Raw genomic sequence first — 22,356 nt, 5'->3', positions numbered from 1 at the left:
CCCCCTCATCGCGACTTTCACTTTCCAGCGGGGGAAGACTTGGGCGCCGCGTCCCTCGCGAGGTGGGGGAGGGGGGGAGGGACGGACGGAGGGAGCGAGGGAGGCTGCCCGGGGCAGCCGCAGCGGGATAGCGGGCTGAGCCTTGGCCTGGCTGCGCGCCCGCCTTGACTTCGGGGCCCCGCCGGCTGCCGGACGCTGGAAAGTTCTCCGAGGTCCGCGGGCTGCGGGGCGACCAGCGCGTGTCAGCGTGAGGGTGTCCTGGGAGACGGAGCCACGGCGCCCGCATCCCGGGCTCCCGGGGCAGGACCTGCGGGGAGGCCGGGAGCAGCGGGGCGCGTCCGCACCAGGGTTTCCCCGGGGCTCTCCCCGAGCGGTGAGAACGCGGCTCCCGGACGCGCCCTTTCCGGGGTCAGGGGTCCCGCTGTCTCGGTCTCCTGGCCACTTGGAGCCGCCCAGGTGAGGGGCACAGAGGAGCGGGCTCCGCGAGGAACGTGCCGAGCCGGAATCGCGACGCCTGCTTTTCCGCAGCCCTGCACCCGCGGGGCCGGGCCACGCTGCCTGTGGGCGGCGGAGGCGAGTGTGCGGGAGCCGGGCGCGTAGCGCGGGAATGGGCTGCTGGCGTGGCTTCTCCTTTAGGGCCAGGTGGGAGTGGGGTGTCTCTTAATAGTTTGGGGATCAGAAGCTGCGGAGCAGTCCCCCCGGCCGCGCCTTCCGCTGGGACGAGCTTCTGCGCTTTTTAAGGTCAAGTTTTCGTGCCGCAGAGCTGGCCCGGATCGTCCCCCTGTGAGGTGGCGGCACCTCCTCCGTCGAGCTGAGAGCCTCCGAGGATCCGAGCCACGAGGCCTGGGCTCTCGAGTCAGTTTACCATCTTAACTTAGGCTAAAAGTGCTAGTGGGTGGGTATTGTTTTGTAAATTTCAGAACTAAGCTTTCCTGCCTGGGGGAGGTTTTCCTTGTAGCGGGGAACCGTGTATTTCCCTCGCTGGGTAAGGGAGAGGTGGCCTTAGCCCTTAGGCACTTGTCTTTTCCTCTTCTCGTCCTTTAAACTGAAAAGCAGCAAACCAGAAGATTAAGGGAGTTGGGGATGATATTAAATTAAGTGTCCATGTGATTTGGTAGACAGAAGTCACCCCTTCTGATCTTCCAGAAGCATGCCTTTATTATTAAACCACCTATCAGTCTAAGACAATCTAGAACCTAGCTGTCCGTTTTGATAGCTTTTGTTGATGGTGTCTTGAGGAAGTAAAATCTTTAAAAGTAAGTGGGTTGTTGCAGAGAGCAGTTCCTCTGTTGCACTTTCTAAGAATCAATTGTCTGTGAGAAATGACCGATTAAGATGCTATTGAATCATATCTTATATCTTACTTGTATTTGCAGAGAAACAATAGCCATAGAGTCAGGTTGTGTGGCACTGAGTGAAAGGAGAGTTTCGTTGGGGGAGGGGGGTTGGTGAGAAGTGTTCCTTTGAGAAGCAAATTTACTAAATACTGCAATGTCTGCCCAGAGGGGTATAGGAGTGAATGGTGGAGTTGGGCAATAAGTCAAGTTGGCACTTGATGGCATCACATTAAGTACCCTTGGGATAGGCAGGCAATAAATAGTTATCATCCTGACTTTGAATGAGCTCGGTCATGGGGGCGGGGGCAGGTGGAGACTGTACGTGGCAGTGCCCAGTATCTGCTCCCTTGAGAATGAATGACAGCAGGAGCCACCACTGTTGGGAGTATGACTTGGTGACCTGGGTCTTTTTAGGTTTGAATGCAGGAAGAAAGCAATAAGACAGATTGTGTGATGTGAGGTTGAAAAGTCAATCCGTCAATCCAAATTTAGTGAGCACTTACTGTGTGCCAGGCCCATACTAGGGTGCAGTGGGAGCACAGAGGTAGCTTACTGGTCTGGGGGGAGGCAGGAAGCCTTCTTGCGGAGATTTAAGGTGGACCCGAAGGATGAGTAGGAGCTGCATAAACTAAGCAGGAGGAGGAGGAGGAGAAGAAAGGGCAAGTATTATCACCCCAGGAAAGAGGGCACCTTAAGACCAGAGGAGGGCAGAGCAGGGAGGATCCAAGGAAAGGAGAGGTCCAATGTGACCTGAGGGGAGAATGGCGCCAGGCGAGGTCAGCAGGTGCCAGGGCTGGATGATGCCAGGCCTTGGGGCCATTTTGTGGGCTTGATTCTCAAGACAGTTTCACACCTGAAAGAATCCTGATGAGATTTAGATTCAAAACAAAACTCCAGGTGCTGTGTGGAGAATGGATTTGAGGAGCCCCTGAAGTAGACACGGCTAGTTTGGGTGGGGGGTATGAGGGGCCTGGAGGTCTATCTGAGGCAGTGGCAGTGAGGATGACACAAGTGGGTAGATTCAGGATAGACTCTGGGGTGACTTGACTAGTTTACTGTAAGGTATGAGAGTGCAGGGGGACTCCCTCTAAGTTTGGACTTCAGCACTTGGGTAGATGGGTGCTGCCATTTACAAAGGAATGTGGAGGAGGTGCAGATTTGGGGAGGAAAGACACATTTGCTTTTGTTGAGTCTGAGCTGCTTTTGAGGCTCCTGAGTGAAAATACTTAATAAGTGGCTGGAGAAAGCAGACGCTCCAAAAATGCTGGGGGTCATCTGTATTGGGGTGTTATTTTAAGGCTGGGGTAAATTGGTGGGGGTGACCTGGAAAAGAGCCCCTATCTTTATGGGGAGAGGTGGGAGGAAAACCAGGGCAGCGGTGCTGAGTCTCAACCTAAACCGTAGTGGGAGTGAGCACCTTGCATGGTGCCAGTGTGAGTGTGCTGGGGGGCTGAGGACTAACAGTGGCCACCGCACTTAACTCCCTAGAAGCAACTCCTCCAGTGAGAAGTGGGATGGAGGGACGGTTTTTTGAAGATGAGAGAGCCTCATGCATATTTATATGTGAATGGGATGGAGCAAGTTGGGAGGAGAGGTGGAACATGGAGGATATCTCTGGACCCCCCCCTCCCACTCTTGGAGTAGTAGGTAAAAAACAAGTCTGATTGCGCTGCCATTCTGATATCAAACTCATGTAACATAAACCATCACCATCTACTGAAACAATATTTTGAAGCCCATATGACGGTGAAATTTGAAGTTTTACTTTGTAGATCATGCAAATTTAATGATTAGGAGAAACATAGATGGAAATCATGAAACAGAGCTGCAGTGTAGCTAAGAGCGGCCCCTGGAGTGTGACTGCCGAGCGCCCCTGACTCTGGCCCTGCCACTCCCTAGCTTATGACCTTGTGCAAGTTTCCTGACCTTTCTGCCTTGGTTTCCTGGTCCCTGAAATGGCACCACATCTAAGGGGTACACGTTCTATGGTACCTTCTTGTGGGCAGTTGTGAGGATTGCCTGTGTGCATGATGTATGCACAAGGTAGGCATGTGTGCATCGTGTATGCACGTGTGTGTGCATCATCTATGTACAGTGTCTGCCTGTGTGCATTTTACCTGGCACATAATGAGTGCTCAGTAAGCCTTAGTGCTGGTGGTTTTATTATGATGATGTCATTTCCATCATTTCCAGATGTAGAATCTGAGACTCAGAATTTTGAAAACCTGTCCAAGGCCTTAGAGCCAAATAGTGGCAAAGTTAAGGCCAGGATCCCATTTGCCTGACTCACAGACAGGGTCGCCTCCCACTTACCATGTCAACAAGTGTCAGGTGCTGGATGCTGCATGAAATTAACTGTAGTAAAAGGATCCAGTCACTGCTTGTCAGAGTGCAAGAAGCAAAACAGATAATATCAATGTCAAGGCTTACAGACTTTTCCCAAGCAATTTAGAGATGTATGTTTTATATTAATTTGCATTGCTTTGCATGTCATTTTATATGCATTTCCATATGCTGGTAATTTTCCTAGTGGGATCTAAATGCTGAAGCTTCAAGTATATAAGATCAAATTCAATTAATCAGGAATTGAATGCAGCTGCTTCAAAATCTAATGGGCCCCTGGGCACAGTGTGCTCAGGTGGGCTTTGGGGGGAAAGGATTGGGTGGATATTTACTATTTTAGAAGATGGGGGAAACCAGATACCATTTGATAAAAGCAGGTCACATCTTAATATGTAATGAAGCTTGATTTGCTGAACACAATAGAAAAATACAGGAAAAGTGGAAGGAGACCAGAGGGAAACTACCTATTATATAAAATGCCAGGAACGGAAGCAGAAGCAGAAGTCTGCTTTATGAAGCTGAACTAATAAGAAACACTAAGGGTCAGAAAGTAAAGATGGAACTTCTGCTAAACGATATGAAATTTTAAAAGGAGCATAATCTTAAATACAAATGTGTGGTGTTTTAAAACCAATAAATTCTCCCCAATTTGGACTTACTGGGAAATAAGCCATTGTATCTTAGTAAAATCTTAGAAATATATATATATTACAAAACAAAAACAATGATTTTGTTACTTAGAACAGTGATTCTCAAAGTGTGGTCCCTGGACCAGCTGCATCAGCGTCACCTGGGAACTTGTTAGAAATGCAAATTCTGCGGCCATCAGACTTGCTGAAACAGAACCTCTGGGGATGGGGCCCAGCCGCCCACGATTTAATATTTGGAGCCAGCTTTCATTCCTGTTGAGTTTTCACTTCTTTTGTCTTAAACTTCCATTTCCCTCCTGTGGTCACTAGCTTCTCACTGTGCTGCTTACCTTCTATGAGACACTATCCTAGTAGAGGGTTGTACCCAGACACAGACCCATCTGGTCCTCTGTCCCACAGTCTACACTGATGGAAGATGCTCTCTAAGATCCCTTTAGGCTCTCATGTTCTGCAGCTCTGTGGTTCTCACGCTGTCCAGGACCACACTGGTTTGGTTTCTGGTTTGGCTTTTCTGCCTTTTAAAAATCTTTTGGCAGTCTCGTACCAAACGAACCGGGACTCCTCCCGAGCATAGTCAGCCAAAACACTGAACTGTTCTCTCCAGATGCTCCTGTTAAATCACATTTCTCCATCTGGTATGACGCAGTTAATTTCTTGGACCTAAGTGTTAGCCTTTGTATTTATCTCTGTTAAATTTCGTCTTACTAGATCCAAGTCTGTCCAGATCTATTTGAGTCCCATTTCTGTCCTTTTTCACGTAAACCTTTGAGTCTTCTGCCAATTTGTCTGCTGATGTCCTGGCCTGAGGAATTAATAACAATATGAGCTTCTTTGTTAGAGGCCTTAGTCACAGTTAATGAGGCTTAAAAACTTGGCATCTTTTGCAGACCTTGTGGGGCTAAAATCAGAAGAATAATTGTCATCAGTCCCATCGTTGTTTGCATTTAAATTACTGCTGTTCTGATGTGCCCCTCGCACGGTTTCCCCGTGTGGCGCCGTGTTCTGTAACTCCATCCTCAGTGCCCCTCACGGAACAATCTCTGTAGCATGTCGGCAGGAGCAGTTGGACTGTGACGATTGCTTCTCTCTGTTATGTTTATACCATCAGCTTGGGGTTTTTTTCGTAGGTGACACAAAGGTAAGTTTCAACTTATTTATGGTCAGATTAAGGTGAATTCAGAAATTTCCAAATAATAGGAAGCAAAAGCTGTGCCTTGTCATTCTTCTCTGCTTCACAGCCTTCCCCACCCAGGCTCTAGAACTCAAGAATTTTGTGCTCAAGTCCATATTTCGCCAAGAGATTCGGGTTATTTAATGATTTTTTTAATGTAAAATTGTGCTCATACATGATTCTTAAAGGAGTACACTTAGATAATATAATCACACCAAAAAAAGTTTAAAAAGTCAAAAAGCAAAACAATTCTATGGCAAGAATGCTTTTGAGCCATGATTGCTAGGGTATGAAAAAGTGCCTGGAATCCTGCAGTTTTCCATCATTCATGATCCTTATCCAATCCTACCCAAGCCCTCTCCCTCCTCCCTCACCCTGGTTTGAAAGACCAGGGTTAAACCAAACTGCAAAAAATCCCAATAAAATCCAAGCCTACTTTTCTCTTCCAGGATGCTACCAAACCGCTTTTGATGTGACATTCTCCCTTACCATGGCAAGCAAAAAAAAAAAAAAAGAAGAAGTGCCGGGTGATAAGGGCACTTATTTTTGTAATTTATTAAATTTGTAATTTCTGGTAAATCTCCATGAATACCCTGTACTTCTGGGTCTTTGATTGCTTTTCCTTCTCCCCCACCCCCTCTGTTTTTCGAATCTAGCTCAGGGGAGAATAGATGAGGTTGTCCCTTTGAAGGAGGGCTTCCTGGCTATGCTCAGACTCAGACAGTCGGCCTATCTGCTCTTGGATAGGTTGGACTTGTTTCCAAAGGCTCTGCAGACCTTGGTATTTCTCCTGGTCATCTACCAGACGGCAGCAGAGGGCGAGCATGTGCCCAGGATCAGGAAGAACAAGGCCTAGCATAGCTCCTGTGCTTGCCAAGGTTCCTTTTCTCTTCCTTCTTCTCTGCATCACTGTGGCATAGCTGGACTATTTGCACTGTGGCGGCCTTTCCCCATCCGCCCACATTCCGCCTGGGGGCAACAAGGGGGGGGCTCTCTCTGCCAGCCATCGTCTTTTCCAGGTTCTCCCTTACTTCAGCCTTTATAGCCACCACCCTGCCCTACTCTCAGGCAGGCGGAGACAGAAAGATGTTGTATCAGATGGGTTGGGAGAGAGAAGCGGAGTGACACACAAGGTAGGCACAAATTAAGTTGCGAAGGCTAGATCGTGGGAAAATACTACTAGGGGGAAATGGAGATTGTGGAGCTGGAGGAACGGATGTGGAACCAGAGGAGAGATGCTAAGGAAGGAGGAACATGAAAGGAACACAACGGCAAGAGAATCCCTGAAGAATAGAAACTTTTCCAAACGCTAGCTAGTGACTTACCGTTTTGGGGAAATTATCTCTAGATGATAAAATTCAAATGTAACAGAATAACTGGGATTTCTCAGATTGTGTTGTCAAGTCTCCTAAGACCTCACTGTTTCTTTCCCTCTGTATTCATTCCCCCAGGCAACAGTCTCTAGGTGTATCTCTCCAGAATCTAACGTAGTGTCTGCCTGGCATGTGGTAGACACACAGCTAATGTTTCCTGGATGGGCGGCCAACTGAAGGGGGACATAAATAGGATATATAAAAGTAAAGGCATATATAAGATCTGTACACAAAAGAAGTGAAAGCAGGGACATGAACATTTGTCCACCCATGTCCATAGCAGCAGCACTCACAGTAGCCAAGATATAGAAGCAATGTAAGTGTCCATCCACAGACAAATGGAAAAACAAAATATGATAATACATACAATGGAGTATTACACCACCTTAAAAGAAAGGAAATTTTGACATATGCTGTAACATGGATGAAACTTAAAGACATGATGTTAAGTGAAATAAACCAGCCATGAAATGACAAATATCGCATGATTCCTCTAATGTGAGGTTCCTAGAGGAGTCGAGTTCATAGGAAGATAAAGTAGAATGGTGGTTGCCAGGGGCCATGGAGAGGGGAGTGTTTAGTGTTTAATGGACACAGAGTTTCACTTGGGGGGGATGAACAAGTTCCGCGGATGGATGGTGGTAATGGTTGCACAACAGTGTGAATGCACTTAACGCCACTGAACTGTGCACCTAAAAATGGTTAAAATTTTAACCATGGATCCATCCATATCCATCTAAATCTCCATCCATCCAACCACCCATCTTTCCATCTATCCAACCACTCACCCACCCGTGATCTCTCTAACATTTACGGAACGGCTTTTCTAGGATAGGCTAAGGAACAGAGACTTTTTAACACTACTGATTTTGTTTAAATGGTTAAAATGGTAAATTTTATATTATGTATATTTTACCACCATAAAATAATGGAATATTTTTATGATCATCAACTAATTCCTAAATATGGAACAACAAAAGAAAATTTATTTTTATAACAAAGAAGTGAACGGGGTAACACTTTGAAAGTATAGATTATAGAGAGAAGACAGCGATGACGCTAGACTTCAAAAGATGTTTAAAAGCATGCTACTAACAGTGTGTCGCCTGAATCCTCATATAAGGCAGGGACTTTCAAAGGCTTTTAGTCCTGCCCGCTCCCTGTTGCCCCTATGATTCTCTCTTTAAAAGACAACAGCTTTATTTTGGAAAAATTTCAAACCTATGGAAAAGTTGTAAGAATATTACAGTGAGCACCTGTCTGAGTCCCTCTTTTTTTTTTTTTTTGCTGTTGATCTAGGGAACATTTCTCCCTATTTCTTTTTTTTTTTAAAGATTTATTGATTGATTGATTAATTGATTAATTGATTGCTATGTTGGGTCTTTGTTTCTGTGCTAGGGCTTTCTCTAGTTGCGGCAAGCAGGGGCCACCCTTCATCGCGGTGCGCGGGCCTCTCACTATCGTGGCCTCTCTTGTTGCGGAGCACAGGCTCCAGACGCGCAGGCTCAGTAGTTGTGGCTCACGGGCCTAGTTGCTCCGCGGCATGTGGGATCTTCCCAGACCAGGGCTCAAACCCGTGTCCCCTGCATTAGTAGGCAGATTCTCAACCACTGCGCCACCAGGGAAGCCCCTGATTCTCTCTTGACCATGAGAATGTGGAAGGTTTTCATGTGGCCTCTGCACCATCCTGCCCGATGGAGACCCCCTGCTGCTGCCTCTGGAGGTGGTCTCTGGGTGCAGGAGTGGGGCTGGCATGTGGCGGACAAAGCGCAGTCCGTGTTTGCGGAGTAGCCCCTGGTCTATGTTAACCGGTGCTCCTCCCTGGCTGTTGCCTGTTTAAATGCTCTTGACCCCTTACCATCAATGCACCCCAAGTGCCCGTTGGCTTTTCCTGCCAAAATATACCCAGAGCATGAGCTGAGTTAGTCGTCACCACATCCATGTGAGTGAGTGCCCCTGGCCCTCTTTCACAGATGAGGCAGAGGGCTAACTAGATTAGTAACAGCTTGTTAGTATAGTCAGAACTTAATTCAGAAACCTTGGCTTTAAATTCCAAACCATTGTGCTGTATACAAAGGTAAAGCAGGAGGGTGAGGTGGAGGGAGCCGAGGGTGTGGCAGGAAGGAGAGGAGGGAAGAACTACTCCACAGAGTTCACCCTACGTGGTAGTGATATCTTTCTTTTGATGTACAACAAGTTTGTAACCAAACAAGTTCTCAAGAAGGCAGCCAACCTGCAAGGTGACCTTCAGAGATTATATGGGGCTCCTGGCCAAAACCAAGAGGAGATGTGCCGTAAGCTGAGTGGTGCTTACCTGAGGCCTGGTGAACAGGCTGCTCTGTTCATGCCAATATCAGAGTTAAATTGGTAACTTTTGGAGTTTGCTTTTCTTCAGAGGTTTATCTAAAGCCACCATCTGCCTCTAAATCCAGACAGAGGAGAATTTCAGTGTCATGTGAGACACATTTGCACTTGACTATATACAGGATTATACTATTGTTCAAGTAGACACTTTAACCTGGTTTAAGCTTTATTTTGCATCTGTGTGTGTGGGGGGGGTGTGGGTGTGAGAGAGAGAGAGAGAAGCATTGCCATCTTCATATTGTCATCTTTCAAAGTGCATGTTTGCAAAATTGCTTACACATATAAAGGCTTCTTCTTCTCATGTAATAAGAATGCAGAGTGGGCATTTGCTGCCAGTGGTTCAGTGGTTTGAGGATTTTGGGGCTGAGGTTGCTAATATTCTCCTAGTCTGTTCTTTACGGTCCCAAGGTGGCTGCTACAATGCAAGCCATCATGTTGGAATTCCAGGCAGATAAATGGATGAAAATGGCATACTTTCCACCATGAATCAGGTTCTTTTGAAGAACTTTCCCAGATACCCCACATTGTATGTCATTGACTGCTCCTCTACAATGGAGGCTGGGGAGAAAGTCTTTTAGAGGGGTATGTTACTGCCAGCAGCAATATAGAGATTCTCTTAGTAAAGAAGATAGGGAGGATGGATGTTGGGAGGCATTTGCCATCTCTACTAGAGCCATACATACAATCCTTGCCTACTGGATCTGTTTCTGAATTTCATCCCACTGAACTCTATTCTGTGGTCATCCCACTGTGGTCTATTCTAGCCACACGGTTTCAATGATTGTAACATTATAATACATTTGGAGATCTGAAGAGTCTTTCACTTTTGTATTCTATACAGTTGGCATATAAATTTGCTGAGATGTTTAGTTTTTAACTAAATAATCTTTTTAATTTTTTATTATATTAGCCGAAAATAAAACCTACATGTTGAGACCTGTTATCTTAATTAAAACCATTACTAGCGGGACTTCCCTGGTGGCACAGTGGTTGAGAATACGCCTGCCAATGCAGGGGACACAGGTTCGCGCCTTGGGCCAGGAAGATCCCACATGCCACGGAGCAACTAAGCCCGTGTGCCACAACTACTGAGCCTGCACTCCAGAGCCCGCGAGCCACAACTTCTGAGCCTGTGTGCTGCAACTACTGAAGCCCGCACGCCTAGAGCCTGTGCTCCAAAGCCCGCACACTGCAACGAAGAGTAGCCCCCGCTCGCTGCAACTAGAGAAAGCCCGTGCACAGCAATGAAGACCCAACAAAGCCAAAAATAAAATAAATAAATAAATTTATTAAAAAAAAAAGAAAAAACCATTAATAGAGAATATAACAAAAAAGAAACAGATTCACAGATATAAAGAACAGACTATGGGTTACCAGTGGAGAGAGGGAAGGGGGAGAAGCAAGATATGGGTAGAGGATTAAGAGGTACAAACTACTATGTATAAAATAAGTTAACATGGATATATAGTGCAACACAGAGAATATAGCCAATATTTTATAATAACTATAAATGGAGTATAACCTTTAAAAATTGTGAATCACTATGTTGTACACCTGAAACTTGTTGGAAATCAACAATGCCTCAATAAAAATACAAATAATAATAAAAACCATTACTAGAATGTCTCCTTGTAGGAGATGCCAGCTGGTTTTACATGAAACCTCTGCTTTTGAAATTCCTATTTTGGCAGAACCTTTAACTTAAGTTCCTGGGTCTTAACTTTATTGTGTCTCTGTGCACACAAGCTCTTGGGACAATATCTCCATTTTAAACCAAGCAATACAGATCTTGACTCAATGGTAACATCATGACAGGGATGCCAGTCTAGAATTTTTTAGTGGAAGGGCAGAAGCATATTGAAATCTCCGGCTCAGCTCCCCACCGCAGTGGCAGAACACAGAAGGTAAACAAAGGAGCCTTTCTGATGATTTAAAACTGAATGTATCTAATCCATTCATGGAGAGTGTGGCCTGGCTTTAAGCCATTTTTGCTGTTTGTACCCTTAATTCACCTCTGTGGGTCCCTGTGCTCCCTCTGATGTAGTTACAGCATTGGAAATTCTACTTTAAATGCAGGTGTAGAAATCAGTTACTGTGTCTCTTCAGTTGCTGCATAACCTTTGAGGAATTAATTTTGGCAGTGTAAAATAGAGAGTTAGCCATATAATACCAAAGAAGTGCTTCCAGAAATTTCTGGGGTGGGGTGAGATGGGGTGGAAATCATAGCATGTAGACCTTGGGCAGAGAAAGTTTTCTTTCTAGTGCACTAAACATGTGATTGTTTGTTTTTTTAAAGGAGTTAAATGTTTTTCAATGCAGTTTTTCCTCTTTATAGAAAAAGAAGCCAAAATAAAGCCGCATTTTTAAGTTAGAACATAAAACATAAACTATATATTGGGTCTGTATTGGGCTAGCTAAGTGTGGAAGGCAGAGAAGAGAACTGAAGAAAGGAATGTAACCTCTCTGTTTATAAAGCTTGGGAGATAAAGATTGAATACATCAACGAGCACCTTTTTTGTAACCTTTTATATCTACAAAGAAGGAAACATTTGATTTAAGCTGTTGCCATCAGAGCTGAAATTTGACGGCATAGGTATTTTTAAACCAACCTCACTCCCCCACCACCGTTTTTGTTTTTGTTGTTTTTGTTTTTATGGAAAAACAATGTTTTGCAACATAATGAGGGTCATAAATTGTTACAAAATAAAAAACTTTTCATTCAGTAGCATCATTTCTGGTTCTTTCGACTTCCTACTAAAGACTTCTTAGCCATATAGTTTGCCCAGCATGATACACAATCAGCTTTTGAGGTTTGCCCTGTGGACCAGATGCAACAAAGCGCAGAATCGTTGGCTGTCTCCTAATTGGTGTGACTATAAAAAGCTGGCTGAATTTGGCACTTTTTTTTCTCTACTGCTGCAAGCCCAGATTTGCGATGACCTTGAGGGACCCCCGTGGGGTAAATACATCCTAATGTGGGTTGTTCATTTTCCACGTGACCTTAAATGACCCTATAAATCTCCCCCAAACCGGAGAGGCTCCAGCCAAGTTACTATTTGGAAGAATTATAATCTTAAGAGGTGGCTGATAGACTGATATTCCCGTCCAGGATTTTTATTCAGACCTCTGTTCTCAAATCTTGCAGGTTAGGTAGACCTTCGTTTAAGGAAAGCGGTGACCATAGTCTTTGTACTTGTAAACAGAAGCCTGCTGCCTGTAGAGGAAGCTATCAGTTGTGACATGGTCCACAGGGACCTCAACCAGAGCCCCTTTGGAAGAGGGGCATCTTGTTTCCCTGAGTGAGACAGTTTTAACTGGACATATGATCTGAGAAACTGAGCCGTTGGAGGCCCTGTTTGAGGGTATGTTTTGTGTACTCGCATTGCTGCAGATTCCTCAGGACCACTTTCTTACGTGGTCCCTGGGGATGGCTTTGCCTGACAGGGATGCTAGAACAAGTCATTGCAGTTTTGTACTTTCTAGAGAATTGCCCCTAAAGATAATGAACTCAGGGGAAAAGTTTACAGCTTCTGCAATGCATAAAGTTACAGAAACAGTTGAGCTGCTTGTAACTGCACAGAACTAGTTCCATTTACTCTTCTTGGATGTCTTTTAAAGGAATTGGCTTTAAAGATCTTTGGCTCTTGATCTTTCAAAAAATATTGAGCAGACTGGGGAAAAAATTCTAAAGTTTAACTAGAGTAACCATCTTCCTACCTTTCAAAATCGAAGATAAGTGTATGTACATCTTCGGGAACAATATACTTCAGACATTAACAAAAAAGAATGTTGTCAGGAAGTGAAAAACAAATAATAATTAGAATGTCAGAATGAAGAGAATAATGAATGTCCTATTTTAGAAATATAATGAACGTACTATTTAGAAAACCAGGGAAAAGTCAATATGTTGGTTTCCCAAGAAATCATTCATCTTGTAAAGGTCCTAGTACCTGACTTCTGCATACCACAGTTTTCCTTCCATAGCTATTTCACATGCATTGTATCATAAGACTTTCATAACAGCATTGTGGGATAGCAAAACCATTATCCCCTTCAACATTTGGGAAATAAAGACTTACCCAACATTAAATGACTTGCCAGGGACACTTGAGGCATTTTTGGTGGCGGAGCCCGCATAGAACTTGGATCTTCTGATTTTGTTCTTCTGAGCAACCATCCTGTGCCAGGCAGGTATGTACATGGGGCAGGGGGTAGAGCGTAAATGAGGCCTGTCCCAGAGATCGAAATAAACAAGTAAACAGAGTAACTGCTGCTGTGATGAGTGCTGAGAAGAAGACAAAGAGTGTGACAGTGAGGAAAGAGATTCGAGAAGGGTGATCAGAGACGATCAGAGGAAAGGATATTTCTCCTATGACTTGAGGGGTATGGAAGGGCCAGTCAGGCCGGGATTCAGGGAAAAAATGATCTCAACATGGGAAGAGCAAGTGCAAAGGTCCTGAGGCAGGAAAGAGACTGTGGTGTTCTAGGAACTTGTAGAAAGGCTGGTATTGCTTAGAGCTTAATGAGCAAGAAAAAAGCAGAATAAGATGAAGTTGGAGAGAATTCAGTGCAAACTGTGCAAGCAGACCCTCACCCTCTCACCTCAAGCCCCTGGGCTCCAGCACTACTAGGACTGTTATTGCGTTTGAAGCAGAAAGTCGGGGGGATCCAAAATAAGAGAATACGATAACCTACTTTATTTATGATGCTGGGTATTTTAATTTTTTTGTTTTTAAAGAAAAAAGGCACATTTTTTTTTCTCTGCCATATGTGAAGTGTTAGTGTTACTGTCAACCCCCTGAGAAACTAGCCAGTAAACATTGTGCAGAACCTCCACGCAAGGATGTCAAAAAAAAAAAAAAGATGACGTTAGAGAGGAAGGCAGGGGCAGGAACAGGTAGGGCCTCTGTCCGTGGGAAGGATTTCTGATTTTATTGTAAGTGCAGTGAAACCCAAGTGAAGGTGGTCGAAGTGTAAGGAGTGGGGTAGGGAGGGGGAGTGATGTGATTGATGGGTTTAAAAGATCGTTTGGGCTACAGTACAGAGAGTGGGTTAGAGCAGCAGTCCCCAACCTTTTTGACACCAGGGACTGGCTTCGTGGAAGACAATTTTTCCGTGGACCAGGGTGGCGGGGTGGGGGAAGGCTCAGGCAGCAATGCGAGCGATGGGGAGCGGCAGATGAAGCTTCACTCGCTGTCCCGCCGCCCACCTCCTGCTGTGCGGCCCGTGGACTGGGGCTTGGGGACCCCTGGGTTAGAGGGAAGCAAGGGAGGCTAGTGAGGCGGTTACTTCATATACAGGCAAGAGTTGATGCTGGCTTGGGTTAGAGTGGAAAGGGATGGGTGGATTCTCCTACATCCCCTACATTTTGGATGCAGAACCAACAGGGTTTTTCTACTGCCAAGAGATTGGAATGGCAACCTCGCATTATGGTTAATAGCATAGGCTCTGAAATCGGGCCACAGTTGAAAATCCTGGCTCCTCCACATACTAGCTACTTGTCCTCTGTGACTCAGTTTCCTAATCTGAAAAATGGAGACAATGATAGTACCTCCCTCACAGGTTTATTGAATGGAATTCATAAGATAATGTAAATGGTACTGGCGCTCAGCATAGACCATTAGAGAGCGACAGGTCTGTGTCCTCCGACTCTGGCAGCATGCAGATTTTTGTTGACTTTGGCCAGAACAGCCTCAGCTGAGGGGGCAGTGGAGCCAAGCTGGACTGAGTACCACCTGAGGGGCCTGGGTAGGGGGAGTAGAGGTCCCCCCTCTGTCCACTCCCTTAAGGGGGAGCAGCTGGATATACAAACATGTATGTAATGGGGGAACGTGTTCCCGGCATCCCAAGAGTGAAACAGGGTCTAATGATGGGTAGGTCTCTGCTTCCTCATTTAGAGAAGGAGGAATTTAGACTCAGTCACCATTGAAGTTCTTGTCAGCTTTAGGATTTTCCTTCTAAGCTTCTTCAGGAATTATGGGATAATTAATTCAGCTTTGGTGGGGAAGGCCCAGAAAAGTCAATTCTATTATTTCAGTTGTTTTTCTCCTATAGAAAATTATGTTGACCTCAGAAATCGTTTACTTTCTAACAGTTCACAGACCCAGTTTAGAAGAGGACTCATTCACAGTATATTGTGAAATGAAAGAAACAGCTAAGACGGTGCCTAAGGAGTGAGCCTTCTTGTTAAAAAGCAAGCCGGGGGTGGGGGAGATAAATTGGGAGACTGGGATTGACATATACACACTACTGTATAAAATAGATAACTAATAAGAACCTACTGTATAGCACAGGGAACTCTACTCAATACTCAATACTCTATGGGAATAGAATCTAAAAAAGAGTGGATATATGTATATGTATAACTGATTCACTTTGCCATACACCTGAAACTAACACAATATTGTAAATCAGCTATATTCCAATAAAAATTAATTTAAAAAAGAAACCTAAAAAAACTTTTTTTAATTTAAAAAAATTTTTGTTTTTACCAAAAAAAAAAAAAAGGAAGGCAAAACAGGCATGTTTATTTAAAACAGTCTGGATGGACATACTGCCACAGAATGCTATGGCCAGGTGGCAGATTACTGGTGAGCTTTGTTTTCTTTTTTAGACTATTTTGACTTTCTGATTGAAGAAAATAAAGAAGAAAGTTTACTTTTACAAACAGAGAATGGAAAACCTTTTTTTTTTCCTTTTTGAGACTATAACCTCTTATTATTTGAGGACGTTTGTCCTCAATTTATATTGTATGATATTACTGACCCAGTGACACCATTCTTACTGTTTAGCTGCACACAGTCTGATAATTATTTGCCTTTTGCAATCTTCCCTCTAGAACGATGAAGATGTAAGGTCATCAGAGCAAGAAACTTGCCTTTCTGCTCCTTTGCTGACTTCAGGTGCTATGGGGGCATTGAGGAAGTGCATCTCAGCTGAGTCATCCTCCCACTAATGGTCTTACTCCAAAACTTTCCTTGGGTTTGGTGATGAACATGTCACCGAGGGGAGAATCAATGGCTTTACTGAAATCAGAGAGGTGCAGTAGGAGGACCTTGGCTTATTCAACTAGATCAGGATTTTTTTTTTTTTTTGAGTGAGCTCATCTTTATTAATTAATTTATTTTTTATTTTTTGGCTGTGTTGGGTCTTTGTTTCTGTGCGAGGGCTTTCTCTAGTTGCGGTGAGCTGGGGCCACTCTTCATCGCGGTGCGCGGGCCTCTCACTATCGCAGCCTCTCTTGTTGCGGAGCACAGGCTCCAGACGCGCAGGCTCAGTAGTTGTGGCTCACGGGCTTAGTTGCTCCGCGGCATGTGGGATCTTCCCAGACCAGGGCTCGAACCCGTGTCCCCTGCATTGGCAGGCAGATTCTCAACCACTGCGCCACCAGGGAAGCCCTCATCTTTATATTAGTGTTCTTAAGTGATTCCTCTTTGTAAGACTTTAGAAAGAAACAAAATTCTGACATTTCCAAATCAATAAACTCTTCAAAGCCTATTTTTTACACTGACATATAATGATACAAACTTTAAGAATTTACAGGTGGCCCATAGAGGAAATATTCACCACGTAGAGAGAGATTGCACCCAGGCAGTTTCTAAAACAATTAGTAATTCTCAGAGAGCCCAATCTGTGTCACTGGTCAGAACAAGAACAAGTGAATCAGTGAATAGTCAGTGACAGGATACAAGTGTAACTGATGGCAGAATTTCTTAGGGAGAGCTCGATTTCTTTTCCTTTAGTGGATTCCGCTGGCTGGGAGATTGACTGACCTCTTCACTGGCATGTGGATTGGCGCCAGCCTCCAACTGCAGGAACAGAACGTGTTCATCAGCCAGCATTCCTCCAGGCTGACTCTCCGTCTAAATAAGCCCTTAAACTGGGTGGAAGTTCTGAGGACTTCAAACGTGGTTTGATGTTCACTTCTGTTCCAACTTTAGGACAGCTAGATAAGACACAGTAATGAGAAATTTTAATCAAGGACTAAAATTGTTGTGGAAAATAAGGAGTATTTTTTAATTTATATTCCAAGAGACAGCATTGCCTAGAGGGTTCACCCCTGGAGAAAAACTCTCTGGGTTCAAGTTCCAACTAAAGCACTTTCCAGTTCTGTATAACCTTGGGCAATTTCTTTATCTCCACGTGCCTCAGTTTCCTGTCTTGTAAAAGAGGGAGAGAGGTAGTACCTACCTCATTGGTCTGTGCAGGGAACTGAGTTATTACATACGGAGTACCTAGAACAATGCCCCGAGTAACAACTCTTTATTGAGTGATTCTACATTAAGAATTATGATATTACTAAATTAATAACGAGCATTACGTGGACGCATTCAAGCACTGGTTCTAAAATATTGAAGTCACATCTGCATTTACCAGGCAGTCAAGATCTGGACTGTGCCAGAGCACTTTGCATGCATTACCTCACTTAACGTCAAAAGCCCTTTGAGGTAGTTACAATTATTAACGTCTTTTTACTGATGGGGACACAGAGATGTGGAAAGGTTGAGGGGCTCGTCCAGGGTCCAGCGCAGGGGCCTCCCGCAAGCTGAAGCCCGGCCGTGCCGCCAGGACCACGTGTGGCTGCCTTTTCTCCAGCTCAGCCCAGAGCAAGATCTTACTAGTTCCCAGCCGCTTCATCCTTCCTTCCTCCCTTTCCACCTCCTCCTTTGGTCAGAAAAGTGAAGGTCATTTCCTTCACATTGCCTAAAATTGTTTAGTGGATTCTTTTCTTAAAAACAAACAAAACAAAACAAAACAAACACCAGCACGTCCTGTGTAATACACTGGAAAAACCCCAAGATTTGGAGTCAGGCAAGCTGGGTGCCGGGAAAGAAAAGACCTGTAATGTGCCCTGAGGACCTCTGCGGGCAACTCCTTTCACCAAGGCTCCAGAGCCCTCACAGCCCCAGCGGGGGCACTTCTAATCCCCAATTTGAGACAAGAAAACCAGGCTTAGTTTGATCGGTCTTAAAGCCACTGCTTCTCCAGGGATCCATGTCCGGGTCCGGGGCATCCTGAAGCCCTTGCACTACTTTCTCTTCTCCTCCCGGTGCCCCCCCCACACACACACACATACACGCCCGTGTGAGCTCCTGGGAAGATGTGCAGGTGTGCAGGGAGGGAGCAGGACGGGCGCGCGGGCGGGGGGGGCCCCGCCTTCTTGGTGCCTAAGCTAAACCACATGCACAACCCTTCCTCCAGTTCATTGGTGATTTACCATTCGCCCTCTTGCCCTGGGTTAGGAGTCACGTACTTCAGTGACAGCCCTGGGTTTTAAATTGCTGACGAATTACTGACGAAGGAGAGTTCGTTGAAAAGCTGCTAATGGCTGTGGCCATTCAGCCCTGAACGCAATTATAGCCACTTAGCTGGGGTGTACCTTGGTGCGCCTGCTGTTTCCTTTAAGACTGTAAACAATGCCTGGGAGGGTAGAGGAAAAGAAGATGGTTTGGGGAAAATGCTTCATTCCACATCCCTGTTGGGGTTTTATTGAACTATCCAAATAGACCTCATTTGATGTAGCGATCAACCCTTGCTGCCATTTCCTTCTCGATTCTGCGTCATCACTAGGCACTCGCGCCCACGTGGTGATAACTCCCTAAGCAGGTCAGCTTCCTCATCTGCTTGGGTGGGTGGGAGGGAAATACCCCTTCTGCCAGGGGTGGGGAATTATTCGCAATGTAAGACTACCTCGTGGCAACAAAACACCTGCCTGCTCTCTGCCCGTGAGCTTTTAAGGAGGAAAGAGTGGGTGGGGTGTTTGTAGAAAGTGACCTCGCTGCCCTGGTTTTCTAGGAAAGACGTGGCGGCGTAATTGCCAGCCTTAGCCCAGCCAGCTCCAGTCAGACCTGGGTCACGCCTCTGGAAATCATTCCCATCCCTCCACCCCTGGCCCCTGGTAGAACAGTACCCCAAGTAACAACTCTTTTTTTTTTTTTTAAGATTTTTTTCGATGTGGACCTTCTTTAAAGTCTTTATTGAATTTGTTACAATATTGCTTCTATTTTATGTTTTGGCTTTTTGGCCGTGAGGCATGTGGGATCTTAGCTCCCTGACCAGGGATCCTAGGGATTGAACCCACATCCCCTGCATTGGAAGGCGAAGTCTTAACCACTGGACCACCAGGGAAGTTCCAACAACTCTTTATTGAGTGACTCTGCATTAATAATAATGATATTATTAAATTAACAAAGACCATTACATGGAAGCATGCAGGCATTCATTCTACAACATTGTATGTATGTCAGCATCGTCTGTGCTGGGAGGGGCGGTGGGTATCATGCAGAGGCTGTGTCCTGAGAAAAGCTAAGGTTGAGAACTGTGACCTCTGACCTCCTGCACCCGCGCTTCCCTGCCCTTCCTGAGAAGGCTTGGCGCGCACACTTCCCGACTCCAGCCAGTGTCTCCACAGTCTGAGTTGAGCCAGGAGGCCATGGCTGCCTGCCCAGAGAGAGAGGGTCGCAGGGCACCCGGGAAGGAGAGGTGGCAGGCACGCTGTGAGGAGTCCTGGGGGAGCTAGCTCTGGGCCCCGTGTCTGAGCTTCGCCAGCCAGGGACAAGAATTAATTCTAAAGGAAGAAGAGGAGGGAACCGGGACAGCCCAGAGGCCTTGCTTTCTGACTTTCTTCCCACGCCAGACATCTTTAAGCGGGAGAGCTCGTCTGCCTCCGGGACAGCCTTTAACATCAGGGGAAACAAGCAGCCCTCCCTATTTTGCCCTGTCCTAAGTCCAAGTAAAGCCCCTTCACCTACTCACCACGCCAGAATTGCCTTTGACTGAAAGCATTCCTTTCCCCAAGTTAGAAGGAACAAGGGGTGGAGGTGCAAGCCTTTTGGTGAGAATGAGCTTTTATCAAATCCTGAAAGGGGCTTTTGACCTTTTCCCAGTCTGGGGAGAAGTCATCAGGTTATCCTCAGGCACTGAAGCCTTTGCCCTTTTATGTAAGTGTGATGCTGGTCAGCAAAGATGTTGTCTGGACCTGGTAATGGAGAAGGAGAAGAAGGGATGAATTTGAGGCGTATTTGTGAGATGATTCTGTGGGTGTACAGGAAATGGAAGAGTCGGGTGGCTCTCGAGTTTCAAGCTTGGGTCACTGAGTGGATAAACTGAGACAGAAAACACAGGAGAGGTGAAGGTGTCCTGTTCAGTTATGGACTCATTGATGTTGAGTGCCCGTGGGCTATCTAGTGGAGATGTCTATCAAGTAATTGGATGTTCACGTCAGAAGCTTGGGCAAGACGTAGGTGCTGAAGATAAAGGTGTTGGCAATGTATATACATGGAAGGTATACGTGGAACTCCCGAAAGCAAGGAAGAGTGTTTGTGAGAAGAGCAGTAAGCTAAGCATAGGACCCCGGAGAAACCCACAGAGGAGAGACTGAGGTGTGGTGGGGAGGACCAGATTCTACAGAACAGTTCGGCGTCGATAAATAAGGTATCGTTCTTTAAAGGAGGGTAATTCAAGTGAGGGTGAATGAGAGTATGGCATTCCTAGGAGAGCTTTTTCAATCAATCTGTATAAAAGAAAACTACAGAAGTAAATCAGGTTCAAATGTCTTGCTAACTCTTCTAAGGAAATTGGGTACAATGATTATGTCCTCTTTTAAGATTTATTGCGATGTGTAAGGAAATTGTATGTGGGCTCCTCAGACCTCCCCAGTTCTCAGTAATTGAACCTCCTGGAAGCAGGCCTAGGAGCTTGGTCAGCCCTCCTGTCCTCGAGCCTCTGGGTAATACCCCCTGGATTTCCCCATTTCCAGCTGCTCCCCAAATAAGCACATGTAATGCCCTTCTGTTGGGTAGCCCATGTTTATCTGATAAAGTAATATAATCATTTTCAACATTCTAATAGTCCTAAAGGCTCTTCAGTGATAAGTAAATCCCCCTCCTCCCCAGGCCCCAGATCCTTAGTCCTTCTGGAAGTATTGGCCTGTGGGCCAGATCCAGCCAGCTGCCTGTTTTTGTAAATAAAAGTTTATTGGAGCCCAGCCACACACAGTCTACGGCTGCTTTCCCACTACAGCGGGCAGAGGTGAGTAGTTGTGACAGAGAAAGAAAAAGTTTGGCAACGTGTGCTCTTTGTGTCTAGGCTTCTGGGTGTATATAGTCTTTTTTGGACACATATGTGAGCTCACTCTACACTGTTCCTTATTTCTGTTTCACAGTCTACAGTGGGGACTGTTCCACAGGGATATGTGCAGATTCTTCTCAGGCTTTTTCACACAGTGTGGGTGTAATTAATCAATGCCCAGTAGGGCATTTTAGTGCTTTTCAGTCTTTAGCCTTAACTTCAGGGAAGCTTCTCATTACACACCTTCTTTGCACACACATGAGCTCTTCTGGATGGGTTCGTAAAACTGACAGATTCTGCCAAACTGGCCCCTGGCCCCTGCCTTCTCTCAATGAGTCAGGTTCTTCTCATTTTAAGGGCTAAATTTCTAATCCCTGTGAGGAAATGGGGCCTAACAAAATAAATAAGTGAAACGTGCAAGTTTACCAAATTTGTATAATCTATATAAAATTGTAGTGTCTAATATTTACTATAGCTCCTTTGGGGGTCTGCCCACTGCTCTTATTTCTGAAGGTGGGTGTCTTAGTCCGCACAGGCAGCTATGATAAAATACCACAGACTGGGAGGCTTATCAACAACAGAAATGTATTTCTCACAGTTCTAGTGGCTGGGAAATCCAAGATCAAGGCTCCAGCAGATTACGTGCCTGATGAAAGCTTGCTTCCTGGTTCATAGACAACAAGCTTCCCACTGTGTCCTCACATGGTGGAAGGGGCAAGGGAGCTCCCTGGGGTCTCTTTTATAAGGGCACCAATCCTATTTATGCGGACTCCACCCTCATGACCTAAAAACTTCCCCAAAAGCCCCACCTCCTAATACAATCACATTGGCAATTAGGTTTCGACTTAAAATATGGAGGTGGGGGGGATGCAAACATTCAGTTTATAGCAGTGATTCACTGGGCTTTCCCCATTTGACATCAGATCTAGATCTAATCAGGATCTGAAGGTAGAATCAAGATGGATATTCCCTTTAGCCTCAGGTGGGTCATTTGCATTTCTAATGACCTCTTGACAGCATCCAATTCTCTAGGCCTCTGCCCAAACCAG

General features: G+C 45.4%; 1 protein-coding gene across 3 annotated transcripts in view; it reads left to right on the top strand.

Annotated features, from left to right (window-relative positions):
* GCNT4 (glucosaminyl (N-acetyl) transferase 4) overlaps positions 1–22,356 on the top strand; it is a 33,442-nt gene that overhangs the window by 5,032 nt on the left and 6,054 nt on the right. Inside the window, exon 1 of one of the 3 annotated variants that reach the window (XM_082378130.1) lies at positions 658–21,268. The exons of the other annotated variants lie outside the window; for them this stretch is intronic. The gene's annotated coding sequence lies outside the window, so the exon portion shown is untranslated. Of the gene's footprint in view, positions 1–657; positions 21,269–22,356 lie in introns of those variants that run through there. 3 annotated transcript variants of the gene reach the window in all.

The sequence above is a fragment of the Balaenoptera borealis genome (assembly GCF_965194805.1).
Source record: "Balaenoptera borealis genome assembly, chromosome: 2".
NCBI classification, from domain to species: domain Eukaryota; kingdom Metazoa; phylum Chordata; class Mammalia; order Artiodactyla; family Balaenopteridae; genus Balaenoptera; species Balaenoptera borealis.
Note: the sequence above shows the minus strand (reverse complement) of the source record. Positions and strands in the feature narration are given on the sequence as shown.